General features: G+C 40.7%; 1 long non-coding RNA gene across 1 annotated transcript; it reads right to left on the bottom strand.

The window, feature by feature from the left end:
* Positions 1 to 1,034: 1,034 nt before the first annotated feature.
* Positions 1,035 to 1,801, bottom strand: LOC118394293 (uncharacterized). The gene is made up of 3 exons (XR_004827727.1): positions 1,713 to 1,801; positions 1,402 to 1,472; positions 1,035 to 1,295 (listed from the first exon to the last, which is right to left on the bottom strand). It is a non-coding gene; the product is annotated as an uncharacterized LOC118394293 (long non-coding RNA).
* Positions 1,802 to 7,278: the final 5,477 nt, after the last annotated feature.

Genomic DNA, 7,278 nt, shown 5'->3' with positions numbered 1-7,278 from the left:
GACTGGAACGAATTGCAAAAATCGCTGAAGTTGGAGACTTTTATCTCCCTCACCAACTTCAAACATCTGCTATCTGAGCATCTAACCGATCGCTGCAGTTGTACATAGTCTATCGATAAATAGCCCACCCATTTTTACCTACCTCATCCCCATACTGTTTTTATTTATTTACCTTTCTGCTCTTTTGCACACCAATATCTCTACCTGTACATGACCATCTGATCATTTACCACTCCAGTGTTAATCTGCAAAATTTTAATTATTTGCCTACCTCCTCATGCCTTTTGCACACAATGTATATAGACTCCCCTTTTTTTTCCTACTGTGTTATTGACTTGTTAATTGTTTACTCCATGTGTAACTCTGTCTGTTCACACTGCTATGCTTTATCTTGGCCAGGTCGCAGTTGCAAATGAGAACTTGTTCTCAACTAGCCTACCTGGTTAAATAAAGGTGAAATAAAAAAATAAAAAAAATAAAAAATATGAATACTTTCTGGAGGCACTGTAAGTCACTCTCCTCCATTGTATTTCACTTGCACTACAGATCAGACACCACTGTTCACACACACACACACACACACACACACACACACACACACACACACACACACACACAGTGGCTTGCTCGCTGCAGCTCACACACATTGTATCTCATGTAATACAGTTTGTGAAGGGAAAAGGTATGAGTTAAAGATCATCATTCTTTATATTGCTTTGTAGACACTACGTATTCTTAATTCATATATACTGAACAAAATATAAATGTAACAATTTCAAATATTTTACTGAGTCAATTGAAATGAAATAGGCCCTAATCTATGGATTTCCCATGACTAGGCAGGGCCACAGCCATGGGTGGGCCTGGGAGGACATAAGCCCACCCACTTGGGATCCAGGACCAGCCAATCAGAATGAATTTTTTTCCCCACAAAAGGTCTTTATTACAGACAGAAATAATCCTAAATTCAATAATACATAAAGACAATACAAGTCAAAGTTTTGTCTGGTGAAATTGTAACGCCGAGTGCCAGGTCTCGCTACAATTAGATAAATCGGTATCAAGCCTTTCTGTCAGTCCGGACTTAATCACATCATCTTTAAAGTCTTCATGTGCTGACTCCATATATGTTTCAGTGAACACATAGTCACTGTTCTATTACCAATGTCAGTTCAGTCCCAAATGGTGGATGTATTGAGTGCCAGGCCTCTCTCCATTCAAAGACATCAGTATCAAGCCTCAGAATTCCATCACATCATCTTGCAAGTCTCCAAGTGCTGTCTCCATAGATGCATCTGTGAACACATACCCAGTCACTGTTATATTACCAATGGCAGTTAGGATAGGTGATATTTTACAAACAAACTATTTTGAAGTTTGAACAGGTGAGACTAAACCTACTTAAGAGTTGTGGCTGGAGGTAAGGTGTTTGCTAGTGTCCCATGGCAGCATAGATCAGCTCATCAAATATACTGGTCAGTCACACAGAGAGAAACGGATTACATTATCGACAGTGGTTATGATTAGCATGGTGGAACCAACCTGATCACTGCCTTCACCTTCCCATTTCACTTCAGATATCATGACATGCGAAGTGAAATGCAACGTTAAATGCAGCAATCATGCTGGTTCCACAAGGCTAGATTATGAAGGTGAATTGGGGACAAGACTTGAAAATGTTTTGACCGTTGACCAGGTCAAATGTCACCAACCTGATTCAACTGTCCTTCCTCTTTCATTTATAGGAATGCTCACAGCGAAGGCATGTCTTGGTTGCAAACAGAACATATCTCTCTAACAACTTGTAGCAGGCAATCCTCGTAAACAATGTACTTCCTCGTTTTACAAGGTGGCGTTGATTGGGAGGGCCTATGACAGGATGATACAATGGACAGTCAAGTGGTAATTTGCATTTTGTTATAAAGAAAGGACAAAGCTTTTTGATAAGGCACTTCTCAGCCAAAATGACTCGACTACATGTAACTGCTTGGCTGGGTATTTAACCTACTAGTTGATCAACTTGTCACATAGCTTCATCAACAACGGTAATGTGTGTTATCTGTATCATCTGTGCAGTAACTCAGGTCAAGCTAATTCTATATTTTAAAGATGTGGACTGACTGTAGCTCCAGATTGGATTAGATTCAGGCCAGTGATGCCATTACAGTTTGTTGTCGGACTCAGACATGATTTAGCTACCACCATAGCTGAGTCCATTATTTAGTTTTGCCCTAGACCAGGCCTGGGCAATTGTTTTCCATGGAGGGCAACATTAGAATATATTTTTGCAATCGCTGGCCAGAATCATATCACAGGATTATACATCATGTGTATGACTGTGTTGACAGATATATCTACTGTATATCACATCCAGATATGCTACTGATTTTACTTTTTTAACATGCACAGAAATAAATAAACAAAAACCCATGAAAGAGAGAAGGCTCAACACTACATTTAAACTACTCAATCAGTCGTTTAGCTCAGTTAATTTAGCTTTCTTGGGAACAGGGACAATGGTGGCCCTCTTGAAGCATGTGGGAACAGCAGAATGGGATAAGGATTGATTGAATATGTCCGTAAAAACACCAGCCAGCTGGTCTGCGCATGTTCTGAGGACGCGGCTGGGGATGCCGTCTGGGCCAGCCTTGCGAGGGTTAACACGCTTAAATGTTTTCCTCACGTCGGCTGCAATGAAGGAGAGTCCGCAGGTTTTGGTTGCAGGCCTTGTCAATGGCACTGTATTGTCCTCAAAGCGGGCAAAAAAAGTTATTTAGTCTGCCTGGGAGCAAGACATCCTGGTCCGTGACAGGGCTGGTTTTCTTTTTGTAATCCGTGATTGACTGTAGACCCTGCCACATACCTCTTGTGTCTGAGCCATTGAAGTGTGACTCCATTTTGTCTCTATACTGACGCTTAGCTTGTTTGATTGGCTTTCGGAGGGAATAGCTACACTGTTTGTATTCGGTCATGTTTCCAGTCACCTTTCCCTGGTTAAAAGCATTAAAAGCAGTGGTTCGTGCTTTCAGTTTCACACGAATGCTGCCATCAATCCACGGTTTCTGGTTTGGGAACTTTGCTACTATGGCCTATTTATTGCCTTACCTCCTCATGCCATTTGCACACACTGTATATAGACTTTCTTTTTTTATATTGTGTTATTGACTGTACATTTGTTTATTCCATGTGTAACTCTGTGTTGTTGTCTCTGTCACACTGCTTTGCTTTATCTTGGCCAGGTCGCAGTTGTAAATGAGAACTTGTTCTCAACTAGCTTACCTGGTTAAATAAAGGTGAAATATTTTTATTTTATTTTTTAAATCTGTGCCTTGACTTGTTATATTTCATCACTGAAAATGTCTGTTCACATACAAAGTTTGACCCAAACTGTACAAACATCTTCTGGCCATGGCTCTAATCTTTGGAAAGTTTTGTTAATCGAGAGATGCAAAGAACCTCGTCAGTGACATTATTTTGAATAGTTCTCCAATCACTGCATCAGACTGAAGATCGATAAGCTTAAGTTACAGGTCAGTGTTATCCACATTGCTGCTGCGTTATCCACATTGAAGGTGAAAGGAGAGGAAACCAACAGCATGTCATTTTCCAACACTTTGAAATCCTCAAAACCACAAGAAAACTCAGTTCAAAGCAGCAATGTATACTTCTCCCGCTGGTAATCTGATAGGGGCCGGACTAGTAGTGTCTGAAGGTGGATGAGATTGTTGGCTTCTACTTCGCAAGTCAGGAGGAGTAAATTTCCCTTGTAGGCTTTGACAAGTCACATAAATCTGAAGTGCAAAAAGGCTCTTCCCTTGTAGTTTGGAATTCAGTTCATTCATGAGGGCCATGATGTTCACGGTGAAAGACCAATCAGCTGTCCATTCTTTATCTTGCAGTTCAGGGAAATCCACATATTTTCCTTTCATTTGCAAAAACTCAGCAATCTATGACTTCAGGTCCCACACCCTTTCCCAAACTCAGCCATTTCACGTTTGTGTGGTAGGGGAGAACTGCATGACTCGACTCTTTCTCTTCCAACAGTGGGACAAACTGCCTGTGGTATTTAAAGATTTTGCTCTTATGAAGTTTACCACTTTAGTATCTAGCTAGCTTACCTCAATAGCATTATGAAATGACAACTTTGCATAACCAGCAGTATCTAGACAATACACAATAAAATTGTATGGCCTACTACCTAACTAAGCTGTAATGAGGTAGCTAGCTAGTTATCTAACTAGCTACCTACACTAGCGTTAGTTAAAATGTAAGCTAGCCTGACTCACTAGCTAACATTAGCTAGCCTGCCTCGCTTTATAAAAATCCAGCTATCTACATAACTAGCAATAACTTTATCTAACATTGTTAGCTACGTTATACCATAGGTATATACCAGAGGTCATTATTTTCCAGTATCTCTAGATGTACTCACCATCACTAGTTGTTGCACACCAAGCTAGCGTTACTGGTGCAGACTTGGGGACCGACAAACTCCGACCACCTATTCTGCATACTAGGGTCCTTCGGCTGGAAGCATGCATTGTTGACCTAGAGCCGGCGGCATGGCATCAATCCATATAGAGCTTTTCAGTCTCAAACGGCCATGATCCTTTGAATGCGTTGGTGGTGATGAAACAACGGAGTCCCATTCAATGAAGGGAAGCGAAGTGTGCAGAGTGGAGATTTGCAAGTGGAGCTTGGCAAAAGGGAGCATGAATTGTTGACATAATTGTTCTCCAAACCGAACCTTCATTTACCCGTTGTGAAGAACTCAGGTTCCAAGCTCTGTTTTAGATGAGACTGACTTTATGACCAAAATTATCCTATTTCAATTTTGTAGTCAATTAGAATAAATGTTTCTGACTCTAATCGATGCAACCTAGGCTGTTTTCAAAGGGATTATTTGTTTTTTAGGGAAGTCGTTCTTTAATAATAAAAACAATACATGTATTTTTCTAGCGCTTCTTATTGCAAAGCTTTCTTCAAGCTCTACTGAGAGAAAAAAAAACTTTTACAATCAAGTGAAGTCAAATAGAAATAGTGTGCTAGGTGCAGAATACATTTTAGATTCGGACTAGGACTAGCTTTAAAATGGGACTTTAAGGCACATTTTAAAAGTTCTGAGTAATGGAGCAGCTCTCAGATGGTCAGGGAAAGCATTCCATAGTCAAGGGGCAAGGGAGCAGAAGGCTCGGTCCCCCATTGTTCGGAGGCGTGTCTTGGGGACTTGAAGCAGTAGGAAGTGGCTGTAGCGGAGAGTACGAGATGGCTTGCTGAATAAGATGATGTCGCTGATGAGGTCACATTCAAGGCTTTAAATACAAGCATGAAGAATTTGCCGGAGTTGACCTGTATGGTAGCCAGTGCAGATGGGCCATGATCGGGGTATGTGGTCTGACTAGGGCTGTGGCAGTCATGGAACTTTGTCAAGTGTGAGAGAAAAATTATTGAACTTCTTGGTGACAGGGGGCGGTATTTTCACGTCCGGATGAAATGCATGCCCAAATTCAACTGCCTGCTACTCATCCCCAGAAGATAAGATGTGCATATTATTAGTTGATTTGGATATAAAACACTCTGAAGTTTCTAAAACTGTTTGAATCATGTCTGTGAGTATAACAGAACTTATTTAGCAGGCGAAACCCAGAGGACAAACCATTCAGACCTTCTTGCAGTTCCTATCGCTTCCACTGGATGTCAGTCTTTAGAAATTGGTTGAGGTTATTCCTTTGTGTAATGAAGAAGTACCGCCATCTTGAACGAGGGTCACTTGAAGTGTACTGTTAGATAGAGGCGCGTGACCAGAAAGCTAGCTGCATTTTGTTTTCCTCCTGTATTGAACACAAATCATCCCGTCTTCAATTTTATCGATTTTTTACGTATTACAAAAGTAGTTTGAAATGTTTTGGCAAAGTTTACAGGTAACTTTTGAGATATTTTGTAGTGACGTTGCGCAAGTTGGAACCAGTGTTTTTCTGGATCAAACGCGCCAAATAAATTTACGTTTTGGATATATATCTACGAAATTAATCGAACAAAAGGACCATTTTTCATGTTTATGGGACATATTGGAGTGCCAACAAAATAAGTTTGTCTCTCTTTTTTTACGGAGTTGCTATCCTCAGATAATAGCGTCATTTGCTTTCGCCGAAAGGCCTTTTTGAAATCTGACATGTTGGCTGGATTCACAACAAGTGTAGCTTTAACTTGCTATCTTGCATGTGTGATTTAATGAAAGTTAGATTTTTATAATAATTTATTTTAATTTGGTGCTCTGCATTTTCTCTAGCATCCCACATATCCCAGAGAGGTTAACTGCTTTGTTTAATATTAATAGTTAACAATTATACACTTAACATTGGTAAAGAGATTTTTCATAACTTCCAATACTGTGCTTCTGAGAAAGGATGGTCCCCCCCCTCTCTGCTCCCTGTAGCTGGTCTGGGCGTATCGTCAAGGTCATGGGGTGACTCAGAGATAACTTGAGGATTGGGACATAGAGAAACTTGAGGAACAAAATCAACCTGTATTGTTACAAAATCATCTTCTGTCTCTGAGTAACTTGGTCACGCGATACATAAGACACAGAATCTCTGAGAGTGACCACCGTTCTTTGGTCCAGCCTGTTCTATTACTAATCTTTCAAGAGCACAGCTGTAGAGATATGAGGTGAACAGAGGTTGGCTGGAGCAATGTTAACAATTATATCAGCAGAAAGGAGTAACATTATCACTTCTTTGTGCTCTATGACCTCACACCCCCGATACACATAGTCACAAGAAGAAACAAGGTAGCTTATGACCTGCTGGGGAGGGATGGAACCAGCCATGACCAAGATGTTTTATGTCTGCTATAAAATACCCTGTATTCTCTGTAAGATTTTAAGTTCTCGGTCACACACTCAAGAGTGTCGGATTGGCCAACTTCCTTATTGCAATTTGTATAATGAAGATTGATTATTTGACGAAATGACAAGGTCTCTCTCACTTGATTAGAATTTCCACGGTGGATCCTTATCTCTGTCTGCTGACCACTCCTGAGGACCAGGGTCAACCATGCACAGGAATCACTCGAGGTATGATTTAAGGCAACCCGAACTTCACTAAGGGAGCAGTAAAGGACCTGACCAGGGTCCTCGAGAGGGGTCCGGCGGACAGATACAGGATCTTGGACAGAGACAAATTGAATAAGGTGAGACTAACATGTGTTGGAAACAATGAATAAAAAACGATGTCGTGAACGTACTGTCATTTTAGAGATCATGAGATCCTGATGTTA

The sequence above is a fragment of the Oncorhynchus keta genome, chromosome 14 (genome assembly GCF_023373465.1).
Source record: "Oncorhynchus keta strain PuntledgeMale-10-30-2019 chromosome 14, Oket_V2, whole genome shotgun sequence".
Taxonomy (NCBI): Eukaryota; Metazoa; Chordata; class Actinopteri; order Salmoniformes; family Salmonidae; genus Oncorhynchus; species Oncorhynchus keta.
The sequence above is the reverse complement of the archived record's forward strand: the minus strand, read 5'-3'. Positions and strand labels throughout refer to the sequence as shown.